Source organism: Triticum urartu, chromosome 2, assembly GCF_003073215.2.
Source record: "Triticum urartu cultivar G1812 chromosome 2, Tu2.1, whole genome shotgun sequence".
NCBI lineage: Eukaryota > Viridiplantae > Streptophyta > Magnoliopsida > Poales > Poaceae > Triticum > Triticum urartu.
Genome location: NC_053023.1, coordinates 689869759 through 689891528, shown reverse-complemented (window position 1 = coordinate 689891528; position 21770 = coordinate 689869759). Strand labels below are relative to the sequence as shown.

Sequence of the window (21770 nt, the reverse complement as noted above, 5' to 3'; positions counted from 1 at the left end):
TGAGCCGAGCCAAGGACAGAGCTATGCACGTTGTCTATATTTTTGCTGCTCGAGAAAATTAATGAGTCATTAATTAATAATTAACGGACGCGTTAATTACTGAACCATTTTCGATTCTTTTGGATCGTGACGACTTGGACGTGGGGTTTATTCCCATGACCTACCCGGCCCGCACTATATAGGTCCGATCGTGGTGGAGAGTATTTTTCCAATGAATTTGATCTGTTGTGTGCGGAACATGGTATAATCCATGAGAGGACGCCCCCCTACTCACCCCAGTCAAATGGGGTAGCCGAAAGAAAGAACCGAACTCTAACTGATATGGTTAACACCATGTTAGACACTTCGGGTCTATCCAAGGAATGGTGGGGGGAGGCGCTAATGACTGCGTGTCATGTCCTAAACCGGGTTCCCACAAAGCATAAGGCCATGACTCCATTTGAGGAATGGGAAAGGAAAAGGTTGAAACTCTCTTACCTACATACTTGGGGTTGTTTGGCGAAAGTGAATATACCAATTCCCAAGAAGCGCAAGCTTGGACCAAAAACCGTGGATTGTGTTCTTCTGGGCTATGCTTTTCATAGCATCAGCTATAGATTTTTGATAATAAAATCTGAGGTGTCCGACATGCATGTTGGTACGATTATGGAGTCAAATGATGCAACTTTCTTTCAGGACATATTTCCTATGAAGGATATGTCGAGTTCATCAAATCAGGAGATACCTACTCCATCTAGTGAGGAATTCACTGTAATTCCTGAACCCACCATTGGATGGAACACGTTGAGAACCTGTTGAGGGTGACAATGGAACTCCTGTGAGGAGTAAGAGACAGAGGACTGCAAAGTCCTTTGGTGATGATTTCATTGTGTACCTCGTGGATGACACACCCAGGACTATTTCACAAGCCTATGCATCTCCTGATGCTGACTACTGGAAGGAAGCTGTACGTAGAGAGATGGATTCCATCTTAGCTAACGGTACCTGGGAGATCACTGACCGTCCTTATGGGTGCAAACCTATAGGATGTAAGTGGGTGTTCAAGAAGAAGCTTACACCTCATGGTACGATTGAAAAGGCAGCGACGACTTCGCGAACGACGACTTCTTCCCCGACCTCGGCAACCTCGTCCTCGAGGACATGGGTGACAACGTCAACGCCGGCGGTGTTGCTCCCGCTGCACCGTATGTGATTCTATCCTTCCTGTTCGAGATCGTGGTAGAATTCATGTGTCTAGTATGTGCCCTAGATGTGATCTGTTCATCTGCTATGCTAGTTCACATGATTAGTTTAATCTCTGTTGCTGTAGTCATGATTTATCTTCTATTTATTCGGATTAAATCTCGTAGTAATTCGCTCATATTTCCAACAATCCAAAAACCTGATGATAGGCAATTTTCTCCAAGTGGTTTTGCTGCGCATCTGAAGCCGCCTGCCTTTAAGGGGGCGCAATATAAGAGGTGGCGCACGAGAGCAGTCTGCTGGTTTCAGACCATGGACTGCTATGACGCCACCAAGGGCAAGCCTGAGGGCGATCTTAATCCAGCACAGCTGGAAGCTTTTGAAAAGATCGATACCCTCTTTAAAGGGGCTCTTCTGAGTGTTCTTGATGACTCAATTGTGGATTCGTATATGTCGTTTGACAACGGCAAGGACATGTGGGCTGCGCTCGAGGCCAAGTTTGGTGCCTCGGATGCCGGCGGCGAGTTGTACGTCATGGAGCAATTCTATGACTACAAGATGACTGATGAGCGCGCTGTTGTACAGCAGGCTCATGAGATACAGTCGCTCGCAAAAGAACTTGAGTACTTCAAGTGTGTGTTGCCGGACAAATTTGTTGCCGGGGGCATCATTGCCAAGCTTCCACCTTCGTGGAACAATTTTTCTACTTCCCTGAAACACAAGAGACAGGAGTTTTCCGTTGCGGATCTCATTGGTACTCTTGATGTTGAAGAGAAGGCGAGAGCAAAGGACACACGTGCTCGAGTTGCTGAGGGAGGTTCTAGTGCCCACACGGTATAGAAGAAGAACTTCCAGCCCAACAAGTTCAAAAACAACAAGAACAAAACTCAGGGCAAAGGCAAGTTTGATACAAAGAACAAGCCATCACATTCTACCAACTTCAAGAAGAATTCTCATAAGAAGGGGAAGGGACTTTGCCATGTCTGCGGTGATCCTAATCACTGGGCTCCGAACTTTCCTAACCGCTTTGAGGAGCAAGAACATGAGAAGAGCGGCAAGTCCGCTAATGTCGTCATCGGTGATACTGATATGAAGGAATCAGGGTACGGTATCTTTCCTACCGTCCTTTCAGTATTTCAATCCCCTGATTGGTTAATTGACACCGGTGCCAATGTACATGTTTGTGCTGACGCCTCCATGTTTTCTTCTTACCAGGCCACTGGGACTTCTCCCGTGCTGATGGGGAATGGGTCACATGCCATCGTTCGAGGTGTTGGTACGGTCGATCTGAAGTTTACTTCGGGGAAGACCGTGCGTCTGAAGAACGTTCATCATGTGCCGTCCATCAATAAAAATCTCATTAGCGGTTCCCGTTTATGTCGAGATGGTTTTAAGTTGGTTTTCGAATCCAATAAAGTTGTAATTTCTAAGTGTGGACAATTTGTTGGAAAAGGCTATGAGTGCGGAGGCTTGTTCCGCCTATCTTTGTCAGATATTTGCACTAAAGTTATTAATAATGGTTGCCACAATAATGAGTCTGATATTTGGCATTCACGACTTTGTCATATTAACTTTGGATGCATGACACGGCTAGCCAATATGAATTTAATTCTGAAAATCTCTCCTGTCAAGGGCTCTAAGTGCCAAGTATGTGTGCAAGCTAAGCAACCTCGCAAGTCCCATAAGACTGCAGAGGCAAGAGACTTGGCGCCACTAGAGCTTATACATTCTGATCTTTGTGAGATGAATGGCGTGTTCACAAAAGGTGGAAAGAGATACTTCATGACTTTTATTTATGACTCCACTAGATATTGTTATGTGTATCTTCTGAAATCAAAAGATGAGGCTTGGACTTTCTTCAAAAACTATAAAGCTGAGGCACAGAACCAACTTGATCGAAAAATTAAACGGCTTAGGTCCGATCGTGGTGGAGAGTATTTTTCCAATGAATTTGATCTGTTGTGTGCGGAACATGCTATAATCCATGAGAGGACGCCTCCCTACTCACCCCAGTAAAATGGGGTAGCCGAAAGAAAGAACCGAACTCTAACTGATATGGTTAACACCATGTTAGACACTTCGGGTCTATCCAAGGAATGGTGGGCGGAGGCGCTAATGACTGCGTGTCATGTCCTAAACCGGGTTCCCACAAAGCATAAGGCCATGACTCCATTTGAGGAATGGGAAAGGAAAAGGTTGAAACTCTCTTACCTACGTACTTGGGGTTGTTTGGCGAAAGTCAATATACCAATTCCCAAGAAGCGCAAGCTTGGACCAAAAACCGTGGATTGTGTTCTTCTGGGCTATGCTTTTCATAGCATCGGCTATAGATTTTTGATAATAAAATCTGAGGTGTCCGACATGCATGTTGGTACGATTATGGAGTCAAATGATGCAACTTTCTTTGAGGACATATTTCCTATGAAGGATATGTCGAGTTCATCAAATCAAGAGATACCTACTCCATCTAGTGAGGAATTCACTGTAATTCCTGAACCCACCATTGCGATGGAACACGTTGAGAATCCTGTTGAGGGTGACAATGGAACTCCTATGAGGAGTAAGAGACAGAGGACTGCAAAGTCCTTTGGTGATGATTTCATTGTGTACCTCGTGGATGACACACCCAGGACTATTTCACAAGCCTATGCATCTCCTGATGCTGACTACTGGAAGGAAGCTGTACGTAGCGAGATGGATTCCATCTTATCTAACGGTACCTGGGAGATCACTGACCGTCCTTATGGGTGCAAACCTGTAGGATGTAAGTGGGTGTTCAAGAAGAAGCTTAGACCTGATGGTACGATTGAAAAGTACAAAGCACGGCTTGTGGCCAAGGGTTATACCCAGAAAGAAGGTGAAGACTTCTTTGATACTTACTCACCCGTGGCTAGACTGACCACAATTCGGGTGCTACTATCACTGGCTGCGTCACATGGTCTTCTCGTTCATCAAATGGACATTAAGACAGCTTTCCTCAATGGAGAGTTGAAGGAGGAAATTTACATGGATCAGCCAGATGGTTTTGTAGTACCTGGTCAGGAAGGAAAGGTGTGCAAGTTATTAAAGTCTTTATATGGCCTTAAACAAGCTCCTAAGGAGTGGCATGAGAAGTTCGAAAGAATATTAACTGCTGCCGGCTTTCTAGTAAACGATGGTGACAAGTGCGTGTACTATCGCTATGGTGGGGGCGAAGGAGTTATTCTTTGTCTGTATGTCGACGACATATTGATATTTGGAACCAAACTTGATTTAATCAAGGAGGTTAAGGATTTCTTATCTCGCTGTTTTGAGATGAAGGATCTAGGAGTAGCTGATGTTATCTTAAACATCAAGCTGTTGAGAGATGAGAATGGTGGGATCACACTGCTTCAGTCTCACTATGTGGAAAAGGTCTTGAGTCGTTTTGGGTATAGCGACTGCACACCTTCTCCAACTCCATATGATGCTAGTGTGTTGCTTCGAAAGAATCGACGGATTGCTAGAGATCAACTGAGTTATTCTCAGATTATTGGTTCGCTTATGTATTTGGCGAGTGCCACGAGGCCTGACATCTCTTTTGCTGTGAGCAAACTGAGTCGGTTTGTGTCAAAACCGGGAGATGATCATTGGCATGCGCTTGAGAGAGTTATGCGCTATTTGAAAGGCACCGCGAGCTATGGGATTCACTACATCGGGTATCCAAGGGTATTGGAGGGTTATAGTGACTCAAACTGGATTTCTGATGCTGATGAGATAAAGGCCACAAGAAGTTATGTTTTTACACTTGGTGGTGGCGCTGTTTCTTGGAAGTCTTGCAAGCAGACCATCATAACGAGGTCAACTATGGAAGCAGAACTCACAACATTGGACACTGCCACTGTTGAAGTAGAGTGGCTTCGTGAACTCTTGATGGACTTACCTATGGTTGAAAAACCAATACCCCCTATCATGATGAACTGTGATAATCAAACTGTGATCGTCAAGATAAACAGTTCGAAGGACAATATGAAGTCCTCAAGACATCTGAAGAGGAGACTAAAATCTGTCAGAAAATTTAGGAACTCCGGAGTTATTACGTTGGATTATATCCAGACGTCGAAAAACTTGGAAGATCCCTTCACAAAGGGTCTATCACGTAATGTGATAGATAATGCATCGATGGAGATGGGTTTGAGACCCACCGCATGAGTTGTCCATAGTGGTAACCCACTCTATGTGATCGGAGATCCCGTGAAGTAGAAGTGGGAGACAAGCTGTTGGTCGGCTGGGAGGAGAGTATACCTATATTAACTATCCCACTCCGTGAAGATGCAATACTCTCCTGATCTGCATGGCAGGTTGATACTTATCTTAATGTGTTCCAAGTGGCTTATTCGGGTAAGCAAAGATGTTGTCCTGCAGAACATCTTCTAAGGAACACACCTATATGAATTTGGCTGTTAATGTCGCAGTCTGTGAGAATTGGGTGTTCTCTAATAAATAAATCAAAAGGCCCTGGAGTATGACGTATACGCTCCACCCGCGGGGAAGCCTTGCGGCAGCCAAGTATCGGTCAAGAATTTGTGTGAAACTAGTCTCGCAGAAAACTCGTAGTTCAAGGCATAGTCCACTATTCAAGTTGTGATCTAGTGTAACATAAATCTCGAAGTGGAAGTTCAACTTCATAGTCTCCACTAAGCACCGGTATATACACAATATTCTGGAACTAAATGATGAGATGTGCCAATGAGACTTTGTGGGGGATTGTTGGAATTTTGCTAGTAGGCCTTTGGCCCAAAGCCCAACTAAAATTCGGAAATTCTCTTGGCCCATTCATGCACACATGTGAGTGGAGTGAGTGAGGCTAAAGTATAGTCCCACCCCGGAAGTTGAGAGAGAGTTGCACCTCTTTATAAGGTGAGCTCTTCTACCACTTGTATGATCATGAGAAGAGAAGACCTACACGCGCGCTCCTCCTCCTCGCTCGCCTCACCACGCCACGCCTCGTCACGACGCGCCGCGCCGTGGGGCGGGGCGCGGGATTGAGCCGAGCCGAGGACAGAGCTATGCACGTTGTCTATATTTTTACTGCTCGGGAAAATTAATGAGTCATTAATTAATAATTAACGGACGCGTTAATTACTGAACCGTTTTCGATTCTTTTGGATCGTGACGACTCGGACGTGGGGTTTATTCCCACGACCTACCCGGCCCGCACTATATAGTCAGGCAGACGTCTACCCTAGCCGCTGCCACTTCGTATGGTTTCTCACCACCGTTCCAGATCATTGCGCCGCCAAGCAAGTCTTCTCCATCCCTCCTTTCGGCGTGCACCGGGAGAAGGGACAGCAGGCCTCCGGAACCCCGCCTCTCGTGATCCTGTACGGGAGAGGGGCGATCAGGTTTTTGGGGAGCGCACTCGCGCGACTGCTGGCAGCGACGACTTCGCAAACGACGACTTCTTCCCCGACCTCGGCAACCTCGTCCTCGACGATATGGGTGACAACATCAACGCCGGCGGTGTTGCTCCCGCTGCACCGTATGTGATTCTATCCTTCCTGTTCGAGATCGTGGTAGAATTCATGTGTCTAGTATGTGCCCTAAATGTGATTTGTTCATCTGCTATGCTAGTTCACATGATTAGTTTAATCTTTGTTGCTGTAGTCATGATTTATCTTCTATTTATTCGGATTAAATCTCGTAGTAATTTGCTCATATTTCCAACACTTACATGGAGATTCGTGTGGGTATTTTCTTTTTCTTTTTTCTTTTCCTTTCTATACTTGATTGAGCCACTTAAATGTGCAATAACTGGGGCACATTTAGATGTGCCCTAGACATTCCCGTAAAATATCCTTCATGAGCAAAGGGCAGCTTGCCATCAGATGCTTAAATCCATCCGTTGCCATGATATCTCCTAGCCTGTTTTGTGAGGTCATGAACCCAATGCATGCTTCGATCTCTAGTTCTCTACAGTGGTGCTGCTCTGCCAGAACCAACGTGGTTGCCACCGTTTCCAGGTCGATGCTGTCACGCAGCCTTCCTTCGTAGATAACTCTTAGCCTCTCCAACCCCTATCGATCTGCCGCAACCAACAAGTGCTAAATGTTTGTAGTTTTACCTTCTTTGCTGTCCCAATCATCTAGCATAGAATCCGTGTATATTAAGTGAAGAAGCGCCTCGCTCAAAAATGCCCTTTGTCTGCAAAAAAATCAGCAAAAATGCCCAACCCCTCAAAAAAATCAGCACAAATGCCCGTGCGTTGCAATAGAAGACATTGTTATCGGTCTCATGCCTCGACTTATTTCTGTTTGTCCTATTATCCTCGTCCCAGTCCGCCATCAGCATCTTCTCCACACACTTCTGTATCTCGGCCCTCAACGCCTAGGCCCCCACTGTCCTTCTCGTTTCTAGTGGACCATCATGTATACCGAATAGTAAGCTTGTTCCCATTTTATCAATGCAGTCTTCCGTTGGAATGTGATGTGGCATGATCATTGCATGCATAAGACACTGAAGAAACAGAGAGATTGAGAGTAGTAATTGTAATTATTGAAATATTAGGCAAATTTATGATTAACTAGTAAATAATTCATAACTAGAACATAAAATAGCAAGCAACAATCTAGCATACTAAACAAACAGGAAAACATGCACAACAAAATCGCATATGTAACAACAACTACAAATAGATACATGAACAGATCACGATGAGCGTATTGTTCGTTAGCTGCTGCAGGAGCGACGTCGTTAATGATGATGATGGCGGCGATCTGTTGCCGATAGCGTTATAGACAACGATGAGTAGCGCTGCCCGACTTGAACGGAAGACGACCCGTGATGACGAACTTGAGCAGCCTCATAGATGATTTTCAAAAACCTATTTCGTCCACTCCCAAGTACGATCGCAAGGACGACGGCCTCGGAGAACTGCTCTCCCGCACGCCGATGCATGCATGACAACGTTCTGGATGGAGTAGACTTCGGCAGCGATGCAAGTTGCGAGATAAGGCAAAACCCTGGATGTTTTCGACATGTCTTTGGCCGCGGTCGGTAACAGTATATATAATAGCACCAGAAGTGGTATCGTGTCGCGATGACGATCTCAAACCGACTTGATTTCTAGGTCGTATTCCTTGTTGATAGTAAACTTCCCAAATAAGATGTACCTAGGGAATACCATAGTGATTAAGGAACTTGTGTATCATCTTCATAGCAAGCACGTGTTCTAAGTGTGTAGGTTAAGAATTCTAAGTCCTCCTTTATCCTTTGGTTTGCAGATCATGTCCCAAGCCGCAAGGGGTGGGTTCTTTTTTACAAATCTTTGCCTCTCCAGAAAAGATGCCGTCTATATTTGTTTTTTTGATCAATGATACCTTTATAGAGAAGGAGACAACTCATGAGGAAGATGGGCAAGGATGAGAGGACTGCATTAACCATGAGCGGCGTGCCATCATAGCTTAAGTATTGAGAGCAAATGGCCAGTCTTTTTTGAATTCTCTCAATGATGTACATGAAGAACTCCATTTTCAGTTTACTGAAGCCCAGTGGTGTGCCTAAGTAAATAAAAGGGAAGGTTCCAATAGCACAACCCACGAGAGTAGACAGATGTTGCACTGCTTCTTCAAAGACATTGTTTGGGAGCAAACTGGATTTTTGATAGTTAACCTTGAGGCCCGAGGCCTTTGAAAATAGATGGACTAGGCTCTGCAGTTGTTGGAGTTGGTCTGAGCAAGCAGGCATAAAAATCAAGGTGCCATCTGCATACTGCTGTACAGGAAAGTCAGGACAAGAGGTGGAACTGAATGGAGGTGTAATGACTCCTCTGTTATTTGCATCATGCATCATTCATAATAAACAGAAGGGGTGATAGTGCCCCCCCCCCCCCCCCCCCCCCCCCCCCCCCCCCCCCCCATGTCTAACACCCCTTCTGCATTTAAACTGTGTCCCAGGGATGCTGTTCAAATTTGATTTTACCGTTCATCATGGGAGCAATGAATTTGGGTGTAGCCACCACTTTTCCAATATCCTTCATGAGCATATTGGTGTGTATTGTCGTACTATATATTTTTTTGCGAGAAAAACACCTGATCTATTCATCAACTGTAAAGGTAGTACAAAGAACATCAGAAATAAAAATTACATCCAGGTCCATAGACCACCTAGCAACGACTACAAGCACTGAAGCAAGCCGAAGGCGCACCGCCGTCATCACCCCTCCATCACGGAGTCGGGCAAAGCTTGTTGTAGTAGGCAGTTGGGAAGTAGGCCCTACAGGATCAGCGCACCAGAACAGGAATCGCCGCTGATGAAAAGAAGTGTAGATTGAAAGGATCCAACCTGTAGACACATGAATATAGACGAACGAAGACTAGATCCATGTGGATCCATCGAAAGCAAAACGTCGACCGAATCCCATGAGATCTGCCGGAGACAGACCTCCACACGTCCTCCGATGATGCCACAAACACCGCCGGGACGGGGGCTAGGCGAGGAGAACCTTATTTCATCTTCAGAGAGCCGCCACCATCTCATCCATCTGAGTAGGACAAACCCTATCAAAACTTAAAAAAAATCCAAAAACGGAACCCTCCCGCCGGCAAGGCCCGAGATCCACTGCGCCTCCATGGCCCTAAGGCTAGCGAAGTCGAGGCAGACCGGCGCCGGCGCCGGCGGGAGGCACTGAAAACCCTAGCGGTAGGTGCCTTCCGCTCGTGCAAACGTGTCATATATTGAAGTGATTATACTTATATACCAAGAAAGGGAGAACAATAACATGATTCTAGCTAAAGTTGAAATGTAGATAAGCGAACACAATGATTGAAATCTGAAAATCGGTATAATCATCTACTTAGTACTCCCTCCATTCCAAAATATAGTGCGCCCGCGCTTCCCGAGGTCCAACTTTGACCCTAAATTTAACCAACAAGACCAACTGTGGCGGGAGAAAAAATTATATAATTGAAAACTTCTTTCGAATACGAATTCATTGATGTAATTTTTGCTCACGCCGCAATCGGTCTTGGTAGTTAAATTTACGGTCAAAGTTAAAGCACGTAGATAGAGGAAGCACTACATTATGGAATGGATGGAGTACTACATACTGGTGACATGATCATTTAATTTCTAGACAAACAAGACTTTCCACTCAAGACACAGGACACCTTGTCTAAAATATCCTTCGTGAGCAAAGGGCAGCTTGCCATCAGATGCTTGAATCCATCCGTTGCCACGATATTTCCTAGCCTGTTTTGTGAGGTCATGAACTCAATGCAGGCTTTTTTGAGATCGCCGCAATGGTGCTGCTCCGCCAGAACCAGCATGGTCGCAACTGTTTCCACCTCAATGCTATCACACAGCCTGTCTTCGCACATAATTCTTAGCCTCTCCAATCCATATCGATCCGCCGCAACTAGCAAGTGCTGCATTTTTTCAGTTTCATCTTTGTTGTCTCCATCATCTTGGAGGGAATCCGTGTATATGAAGTGAAGAAGCGCCTCGAAGATTGGTGGCTCGACGTCGTAGATCTTGATGCTCTCTGCCGCGCTCTCCTTCATAGGCCCAAGAGCTCCGCCTTGAAGACCGGAGACCGTGCAGCTAACAAGTATCTGTGGGCGCTGAACAACTGGCCAGATACACTGAATGTCACATCTGCTCCTTGTCCTTCCTTCCACATCTGATGGAGATGGTCTTGCAGGTTTGGCTGCGGAACCACAAGAATGTTCCTCTTGACCTCGGTCCGTGGTTCTCTTATCACGGTAAGAACACACCGTATAATGAAGTAGCCATTGTTTGCCTTGGACGACGATGATTTCAGCAGCCTTGATTTCTCGACGAATTTACGATAACCAAAATCATAAGTTGGCGGAGAGAAGGTGTGGTTCAACGAACCGTGTCTTGTTAGCACTTTGCGCTCTTTTTTCAGCATGTTCAAGGTGAACTTAGCCCTCACACCTTCCTGTTGGTTGACACAATACAAAAAGGCTGAAGTGTTACCGGCACAGTTGACCGATGAACCATCTGGGGAGAATTGGATAGTCCAGTCGTAGCCACCGACGCTGAAGACGCAGGAGCTGATGTACTTGCCGACGCCCAAGCCGTCGAGCAGCGGGTAACTGGCCACCTCGAAATCGTGGGCGGCGGTGAAGCTCTCCGTGGAGGATCTGGACGACGTCGCGGGTAGGATGTGGCCATGGTTATTAACGACGGCCGGGGAGTTGTTGGCCGTGGCCATGGCAAAGATAGCTAGAGAGAAGCGACGATGGTTGATGGGGGTACGTACGTGCGCCTGTCCCAGCTGATCCCTTTATCGACGATGGACCTTACCTTCTGGTTTCCTTAACGACTTCTGTCTCTCTCTCCGGTTATGATGCAGAGTCCGGTATGGCTCAGTTGTTTGTTGATGCAAGAAAACCTGATGCAAAGACCGGAGCCCAACGAGGGGTCTTCAGAGTAGAGATGAGACCTGGCCGGGTACATATAGTCATCCGATCTGAGTCGGTTCAGGCAATTCGATGGACTGAAGACCCAACGGAGTAAATAAACCTGCTGTGTTATAAGATGCTGCCCGGCGCGCGCATCGCTGTTCTCCTCCAGACCAGTTGAAGTGCGCGAGATTTTTTTTTAAACCAGGCTTTACCCCTTTTCCATTACTAAAAACGGAAATACAAACCAGTTCAAGATAACAGGAGAAGGGAAAGAGGGTTGAGTGAGTTCAAGCATTATCAGGAAACCCACCACATCCGCCCGCCATCGAAACGGATGTCATGGGGCGAAAACCTGGTAACACTAACATCAAGTCTATTACAGCCAACCAAAGAACGACCAAACAGAGCAAACCACACATCGGATCGCCCGAACTGGCAAGACTAGACAAAAGCATCAGACGATGAGATAGGACAGAGAGGATCGCCTCCAGCTCCAGTTTTCCACCACGCCGAGGCCGCATCTTGGTCTTCATGTCTGGATCGTTTGCTTGACAAGGTCACATAGGTTCATCAGCTGCAGCGTGTCATTCCTGATCATCTCTGCACCTGCGCAAAGCTCTCCAGCCGCCTCTCCTTTCTGCAAACCTGTCTAGTACAAAAGAAACGAACAGAGAGAGAAAACAATCTCAAAAGGAGTCTTAATCTGTTTTTTCTCAAAGGTGGCTCGATTACGCGCCAACCAGATGGCCCAACAAGTAGCAGCTAAGCCCACAATATAAAAGGTTTCTTTGCCACGAAGAAATTTACTGCACCAGACAAAATATTGCCAATAGTTGTTAGGGCACATATCAGTGCCCAGCACCACCTCAATAGATCTCCAAACCACCAGGGCCGGCCCTATGTTTTGGGAGGCCCTAGGCGAACTCGACAACATGGGCCCCTATGTCTAAGTCCTAAGACCATATATATGTATGTGTGTGTTATATATATGATTTATTAAAAGTAACTTTTAGTCACACATCTTTAATTTAAAATTTGACTATAATAATTCAAATGACTTCATCAAGAACAATAATAACCAAATTCGAACTGATTCCATCAACAACAATAATACTAAAAAATCACAAAATGAAACTAACATGACATGATTAATTACCTCAAATAAGAACCAAATTAGACTGACTCCATCGACAACAATAATACTTTAGTGCTTCAAAAAAGGTTTCTTCGGGAGTAGTTTCTTGCCCCTGTTCTTCAATGACATCAACATTGCTTGAAGATGTAAAGAACTTATTCAAAGAATCCTTCAATGGTAGAATTTTCGGATCACTTTCTTTCTTTTTTCTTCTTGTTTCAGCACCTGACAATTGCTTCTTCTTAGGTAACATGGCAGGCTAATGTCCTAAAATCATGAAGAAAAGATCAAAAGAGGATACAAAGAATTAGGAATTTATACATCGGATGATTGGAACCCTAGACATGTACATAGAATGACAAAAAAATGATTGATTGAATTAGAAAATTTAAAACTTCATGCATACTGAAATTGGAGGATGGATCATGGATGTATAGTTGAATACGTAATTAAATACTAAATAAAGAATAAATAAAGTATTGAAATTGTCAAATTAGGGTTTGGGGGATGGACAGGAACTGAGAAACATGGATGGAAACATTCAAACGTACTTTAGGGATTGGGAATGGCCGCGTTGCTGACTTCAAGACTTGTAGTCGCCAGTCGGATGTATACTTGTATACGTATTGCCGCGGTGCCACCTTGCCGGATGCCGGATGGCCGGGCCGCTGGGTTGCTGGACTGTCGTGCGGCATGCCGCGCGTGCAGCTCCAGCGGGCAGCGGGCCAGCGGCAGGCGAGGCGAGGATGACACGGCAAAGCGCCGAGCGACGGAGCGAGGAGGCCGACGGGCGTCACGGCGCCTGACGAACCTAACCTACGAAGGAAAAGGAAAACGAGCAGTCGTCTGTCTGCCAACTGGCGTGAGTCACGGTGTCACTTCGTGACTTCGCGTTCGTTAATCGATCAGCGATGGCTTGCTAGCTATCTGATGGGCCTAGCCCATCTTATTTATTTTCTCGAGTTCTTTTGTATTTTTTTACCTATTTTTTGCTGGGCTATAATATAGATATATACTTTGTCATGGGCCCCCCTCCTCACCTGGGCCCTGGGCCGTCGCCCCGCCGCCATACCCCCAGGGCCGGCCCTGCAAACCACCCTAGCAACGGGGCAAGTGAAAAAAAGTGGTTAGAGGTTTCTACCTCCCTGCAGAAAGAGCAACGAGGATTCCCTGGCCACTTTTTTCCCTCATCACTTGTCTTGTGAGTACTGCGTCTTGAGATAACTGCCATAAAAAGATTTTGATCTTGAGAGGAATTTTTGCTTTCCATATCCACTTATAGTTACACCCAGGGAGGGGTTTTTCCAACAGTTTGTACACAGATTTGGTAGAAAACTTGTCGTTCTGGTTAAGTCCCCAGGAGACTTTGCCACCATCTCCACTTTTAGCAAGAGGGATGTTATTGATGGTAGATCGCAACGCTTTCCACTGCTTAAGCAGATCAGGGGTAAGCCTGCGTCTAAAGAAAAAGCTGGCATTGTTGCCAGCCAACTTGTTCACAGTACAATTCGGAAAATTGCAGATATCAAACAACTGAGGGAACTGTTCCTGAAGAGCAAGAGACCCATTAATCGAGTCTTTCCACAGCCTAGTGATGTCCCTTATTTTTGTTTCTATTTTTCTGCCCAACATATATACATTTTTTACTTTGAGCAGTGATTTCCAGCAAGGTGAGTCAGAGAATCTGGCAGTAACATCCGCAACAGTTTTGTTGCGAAGGTATCTAGCCCGGACAATATCCTACCAGAGCCCTTTTTGTGTTTCAAGTTTCCACCACCATTTGACCATCAGGCTAATGTTTTGTTTCCGCAGGTCCTTAATACCCAAACCTCCTTTATCCTTGGATCTACAAATTCTACTCCACCTCACAAGGTAGTATCTCTTTTTTTTATTACATCCTTGCCAGAAGAATCTCCTTCTGTGTTTATCCTATCTCTCAATAAAAGTTTTATTCATAAGCCACGTCGACATATGATACAGAGAGATTTGTGTAACCACAGAATCTAACAGGGTATGTCTCCCACCCATCGAGGCCGCATTACCTATCCGGGCCTCGAATCTTCTTAGGTACTTGCTCACAATGAACTCCCAATCAGAGTTTTTCAGGTTTGTATAGCTCACAGGCATGCCCAAGTAGGCGAAGTATTCGGTGAAAATGACTGTTCAATGAAAATCTGAAAATTCCTATCATGCACTGTTGGATCCATGGTGGACGTCCTGGATCAAACGTGGGAATGCTAGTAATCCACTTAAACACAATTTAGCAAATAACCCCCTCTCTGTATTCACCACCAGTTGAATAGGAACTTGACTCCTCGTGCTGCTGAGATCAGATCGTTTCCATCGTCTTGAGCGCCGCCGTGATAAACCCTTGCCCGGCGCCTAGCGCCTGCCCTCAGCCGGCCGCGACCGGCCCTCCGCCCGTCGCGACTCTCCTCCCTTCGCCAAGCGCGACACTCCCTCCGCTGGCTGTGTCTCTTGCCATGACGCCCCTCCCGCCTGGGTTGATCGTGGCTCACCCTCCGGCAGCCGTGACTGGCCCTTCAGACAACTCGTCTTCGTCTCCGCTGCCCTCCGCAATTCTGTCGCGGGACATGCCTTTGCCTTTTCGTAGTGATGTACAGGTAAGCCAGCAGATGGAGCATTAACCTAGAATTGTAGGGACCATAGTTTACTACCAGCATATGAATGATGAGTAGCAAATTGGTTGTCACTAATTAACTAACTAATTTTTGTTAAAATGTGAGCATGCTACAGAAGACGCACATGCTTTGTCTACCATGAGCAGTGTGCAGCCGGTCAAAAGAATGCTTTGGCTGCTCCATGCCTATTAGTTTCATTGTTATTGTCAAGCATAGCAATTCTTTAAAAAAAACACAAGGCAAGAGAAAGCCATAGATCAACCAGTATACAGAGGAAAGCCGTAACAATTTATCTGAAAGGGTTGCTGCCAATAACTCTAGTAGACAAGATGAATTCGAGGCATACATTGGTTGTACTATGCCTAGTGAAGTTGAAATCCATCCACCAACTGATGTCCACACAAAGGGAAGATGCAAAAGAATTAAGGGGCACTTAGACAAGGGTGGAGAAGGGAAGCAAAATAAGGATGGAGGTGGGAAGCAAAATAAGAAAGGTATGTAAGGCGTGTAAGCACTAAGCAGGACCCAAAAAGCCTCGCATGTGCAAGGCGTGTAAGCAGGTTGGCTTCCAAGATAGTCATATGTGCCCTAACAAGAACCAAGAACCATAAAGGTAATTGCCATACACACAAAATGACTACTATTTCATTATTCAAATGTCCATTCTAACTGTTATGCTCATGTTTATGTGCAGCTTATTTTATTTGATTCGAGGCAACCGGCTGCTTTTTATTTTGGTGTAGTACAAGATGGAATTCAAAGCTTCAGTATTATCCTATTTCAGAGCTTCAAAGTTGTTTGTTGTTCATTGAGAGACATGGCTAGTTGCTTATTTCGAACTTCCTTTTCCTCTCAAAAAAAAAAAACTTCCTTTTGTTACATGCTACTGAGTTTGCTTTATCTGTAGTGAGACATGTCTAGTTGCATATTTGGGACTACAAGTTCATGTGTTCGCGATTTTCTGAATGGGCATTGTGCCAATATTTGATCAAGCTGAAACCATGCAAATGTTTACAAAGATGTTAATTTATTGACTTTGTTCGAACTTAGCAAACTGAAACTATGCAAGAATTTCGAAGTTGTGCATTCAGTCTTTTTTTAGACTTGCACACAAAGATTTTTTGCAACGATTCCACGACTCAGCCAATCTGAATCTTTCTTTATCTAGATACATGTATTGCGAAACATGAGCTCAGTTTACAATCACCATGGAAAAACTACAGGGGAGTTGAATAGCTGCAGAACTAACAGAACAATAAATCTCAGTGCACAAGCTTCAGCATTTGTACAATTCTTCAGAGAACAGAAGTTGTCCTGAACATTTCTTCAGACAACTGAAAAAGTGAGGCACAGGGGTAGCCCACGTCCACGGTGTTGCCGCGCAAGGCCGACGCATCCGGACGCCACTGTGATGGACGCGGCAACCATGCAGGTCACGCCCACTGTCATCGTGGCAACCGTGCAGGTCACAACCTCCTCCGTCATCGTGGTGCAGCAGCTCGGAGGCACTGGTAGCACCATGCCGTTGTACTTCACCACGCTGGCTGGTGCGGCAGGTGTGCGCGCCACCTGCGCAGTTCCACTCCTCCGTCAGGATATCCTCGTCTTTACCCCTGGGCAGCGTCGTCGCCTCTGCTCCTCTGTAGTGCGAACGCTGCGGACATCCTCGGGCGCCCTACCCTCTGATGAGAGCTACATTCAATTCAGAACACCGGATCAAACAGAGGCAAATTCACATTCAGTAATAAGTATCATACATCAATGGATTACATCGGAAATTATAAGAGATGCATGTGAATATATTGGAAGAGGGCAGGGGAAACCATGTACATTCAGTTACATACACATGAGCTACAGATGTAGTGCCACCACCGTTCATACATACTATGTAGTGCATCAGCAACATTCAGTGGAGCAAGCATCAGCATGTACATTGCTTCAGGTACTACTTCAGGCATAGTGCTAGCATATCTTGGAGCAAGCATCAGCACGTACTCTGCTTCAGGTATACATGCCCAGATGTAGTGCATCAGCAACATTCAGGGATCAAGCAGTACTCTGCTTCAGCACATTCAGTAATATACAGGGCCTTCCAACATTCAGTGGAGACCGAGGCCGCTTGGTCGCCCTTGCATCGGGTCGTCCTCGCATCAAGCAGCGTGGATGCCGTCGGGTTGTCCTCGCATCGGGGTAGGGCCCAGGCCGCCAGGTCGCCATCCGGTCGAGCAACGCCGACGGCGCCCGTCCGCCGCCAGCTGGCCGTCGCATCGGGGCAGCATGATAGCGTGGCCGCTGGGTTGATGTCGCGTGGGCGCATGCTGGGGCAGCACCGCCGGCGGCCTGGAAGGTTACGTGCTGGACGGCCGCCGTTGCGCGGTGGAGCAGACGGGGAGATTTGGTGCGGGGGGATTTTAGGATTACTAACCTATAGCAGAATAAAAGAAGGGGGTTATCTCTTAATATGTGTTTAAGTTGATTGTTATAATCCCACCTCCAATCCATGCCGTTTCTTCACAATCTGATGGCCCATGATGTAATTTTCAGATTTTCACTGGTTGCCCATTTTAATGGGAAAGCTGCCTATCTCACAGTTAAACGACTCCGCATACTTTTTCACGATATCTTCATCCCCCCCCCCCCCCCCACACACACACACACCACGGTGAGAATTTCACTTTTCTGGAAGTTAACTTTTAACCCAGACATCATTTCGAACAAATATAACAGCAACTTCAAGTTAACTGCCTTCGATATCATCCTCCAAGCAAATGATGGTATCGTCTGCGTACTGCAGAACAGCCACCCCCTCAAAAATGAGGTCAGATGCCAAACCTGTGATCAACTTATTATTCTGGGTGTTTTTGATCATTTTGGTGAGGCATTCCACAGCCAAGTTGAACAGAAAAGGAGAGTGGGGGTCGCCTTGGCGGACCCCTTTAGCACTTTGAAAATATGGGCCCGTACAGTTATTCAACTTGATGCTAATTGTCCCCTCGTATAGGATTTGTTTAATCCATCCACACCAGGTTTCATTGAAGCCACGCATTTTATGACATTCAAGAAGGAAATCCCGGTTTACTTTGTTATAGGATTTTTCGAAGTCAAGCTTAAGGACAATTCCCACTTTTTTCTTGACATGTGTATAGTTGAGAATCTCATGGAGTGAGAGCACACCATCCATGATGTTCCTCCCTTTCACAAAAGCATTCTGGGTGAGGCTGATTAGTTTATCAGCGTATACTGCAACCCTACGGTCGAGCACTTTAGTTATGAGCTTATAGGGGCAACGGAGCAAACAAATTGGCCTAAATTGCTGAATTCTCTCAGCACTAGACACTTTAGGCAAAAGGGTAATAATCCCATAATTGAAACGTTTTACATCAAGCTTACCTTGATGGAAATGGTCGAGAAGGGCCATAATATCGTCCTTAACTATATCCCAACAGACCTGATAAAATTCAACAGGAATATTATCAGGTCCGGGGGCTTTGTTTGGGGCCATGTCAAACAAAGCAGTCTTAACTTCTTGTTCTGTAAATTCTTGACAAAGATCCACATTATCCTCCGTAGAAAGTTTCTCATCATCAGTCCACGTCTCAGGGTTAAGACGGAACAGATTACTAGGAGCTGGGCCAAATAGATCTTTGTAAAAATTAGTGGCATGGGCAATCAGGTTATCAGTGCCCTCTATGGTAACATCATCCCCCGCCTTAAGAGAATGGATGGTGTTTTTACGCTTGCGGCCATTAGCAATCTTATGATAGTAATCTGTGTTTAAATCCCCTTTAAGGAGCCAACGCTCATGTGACCGTTGCAGCCAAAAGATCTCTTCATTGACAAGTAACTCGTGCAACTCGAAGTTGGCATCCATCTTCCTACTGTAGAGCTCAGGAGGAAGTGGTCCATCTTCTTCGAGCTCTTCGAGCATGGATAACTCCATTCTAAGGTCCTCCTTCCTCTTCTTATTATGACCATATCTATCGGAGCCCCACCCTTTGAAAAAGGTTTTGAATCTTTTCAGTTTGATATTCAGGATGTCTATGGGATCGGAAGATTTAACTTTTCTAGTCCAGATCTGACTGACTAGCGGCAGGAAACTATCGTCTTTAATTCAGGAAAGATCAAAACGAAACTCCCTTGGTTTGGGAGCATCTCTCCCCTCCTCTCCTTTGGAAATAAGCAAAGGATTGTGATCAGATATCTCATGAACTAGTTTTCGAACAGAGACAAGCGGAAACATGTCTTCTCAATCTTCAGACATGAGGATACGATCCAGTTTTTCCAAAGTGGGGTGGGCATGTTGGTTCGTCCAGGTATACTTACCCCCATTAATGTGGATCTCACGAAGAGCTAAGGTATTGATGATAGAATTAAATAGATCCGAAGATTTATGATTGTTAAGTTTCTTGTTTTTTCACCAGAATGTCTCAGGATATTAAAATCGCCCCCAACAATACAGGGCACTTGCATCCCAATACAAGTGGCAGCTAGTTCGACCAAAAAATCCCCTTTCAATTCTTCATGAGCTGGACCATAAACTACTATCAAACCCCACTTCAACTTCTCCGGTCTGTCCAGCAACACTAATTGTAGCATATGTTTCCCCTTAACACAGGAGATGATATCTAGCTTGTCACACCTCAACCACATATAGGATGCCACCAGATTTCCCAACAGAAGGAATCCAGTTCCAATGGAAGGATCCAAAGGGGTCAATTCTCCTCAAGCACTTAGGGGAGAAGTTTTTCTTCATAGTTTCTTGTAGGCCCAGGAAATCAAGGGAATGGTCACTAATCATGTCTGAGAGGCAGGTGGCCATCCCTTTCTTGCCCACCCCTCGACAGTTCCAAATGAGGCCTCTCATTTGGCACGTTTCTTATGGAAATTGGAACGAGTAGCCCTACCAGGAGGCATTGTAGGGTTACAAATCATATCTGTCTTCAGGGCATAACTTTTTTGACGTCTAGTCACAGGTCTAGAAGTTTTAATACCTACTTTCTTTCTATTATTCTTCTTGGATTTACTGGAAGAGATCTTTTCAAGGACGTGTTCTTCTTGATCAAGCCATTCTAGATCCACAGGGTTACTTTTGCCCAACCCATCAATTATCACAATATCTTCATCTATTCCCTGAGCAATGGATTCAGTTTTGCTCTTGTTAACTAGCTCACCTCTAACAATTTCTAACTCTCTGATAACATCCACAGAAGTGAACGAGTCATCAGGTATGTCCACCCCCATTTTACTAGCTCTACTCACTAGCTCATAATTTGACAAGACATCAAAAGAATTTTTACAAGCAGGTTTGGAAGTACCTTTAGGGTCTTTTTTGCAAGCCAGCTTCACCGCCCTGTCTTCCATCTTGTCCTGCATTCCGGATGCGTTACGCTTGCTGAACCTGAGTGCGGCTTCGGTTGCAAGAGGAGGTGTGAGGACAAACTCCTCAAGATGATCCGGGAATGGGAGTTGTACCACATAGTCACATGAAGTTTTCATGCCTGGATCTGTTTCACCCACCACCTCCACAATCTAATCAAAGTTAGTAACATCGGCTACAAAATTTAAGCTATCAACATTACAAGCATCGCCAGTCACCTGAACATCTTGTGAATCTGTCACAAAGTTAGTAGTTTCAATGGGCACGATCCACTTGGAGGAGTTCAGCTTCTCCTCTCTAGCACAATCATCAATCTCCTTCTGCATTGTTTCAATAAGCAAGGAAGTGTCTACCCCACTATCAGATGAGGCCTCCTCCTCAATTTCTGCATTATCACTAGGCAGCAGGCGACAGGCCTTGCCCCCATGATAAGAGTAATCATTTTTGCTAGATCGATGCTTATCAGATGGGCTCTCCTTTTCTCCTGATCAGTACGTTTCCTTTTAGGAGTGTACTCAGGATTGGTTTTGTCATCAGCAACAGGATCCACAGGCTCCTCATCAACAGGGTTTTTAACAAGAACCTCTTCAATTTCATAGGTGAATTTATAGAAGCGTCCCCCAAGCACTCCTTCCGCAGTGACAGGCAAGTGGGATACAGATCTGCATCCTATTTTTGCTCTGACAGAAGAAGGGCGATTAATGGTCGACATATCCACTTCCAGGGTGATCCCAACCAATCCCCCCACATAAGCTACAACTTTATCAGATCTTTTGTTAGGTGGGATCTTACCAATTCTGACCCATGCAACTTCCAGAAGCCCCTCAGAGTTAATATCCTCAGACCAGGGGGAAAATTTCACACTAACTCCACATTGTTTAAGTCTAACATGTTCAACAAAAAGAGCTCTGTCAACCTCTCTAGGGTTGCGGCCCTGGCAAACGTAGATATCAAGATTGGAGGACTGCCGGCGGAGCACCGCTTGCGGATCATCGGCGACGGTTCCTCGTCCACGACGAAGGCAAGCCTAAGGAAACGGGAACGGT

The 21770-nt window shown here is 45.5% G+C and overlaps 1 pseudogene; it reads right to left on the bottom strand.

The window, feature by feature from the left end:
* Positions 1 to 10262: 10262 nt before the first annotated feature.
* LOC125534134 lies at positions 10263 to 11377 on the bottom strand (annotated as a pseudogene).
* Between the last annotated feature and the right edge of the window lie 10393 nt (positions 11378 to 21770).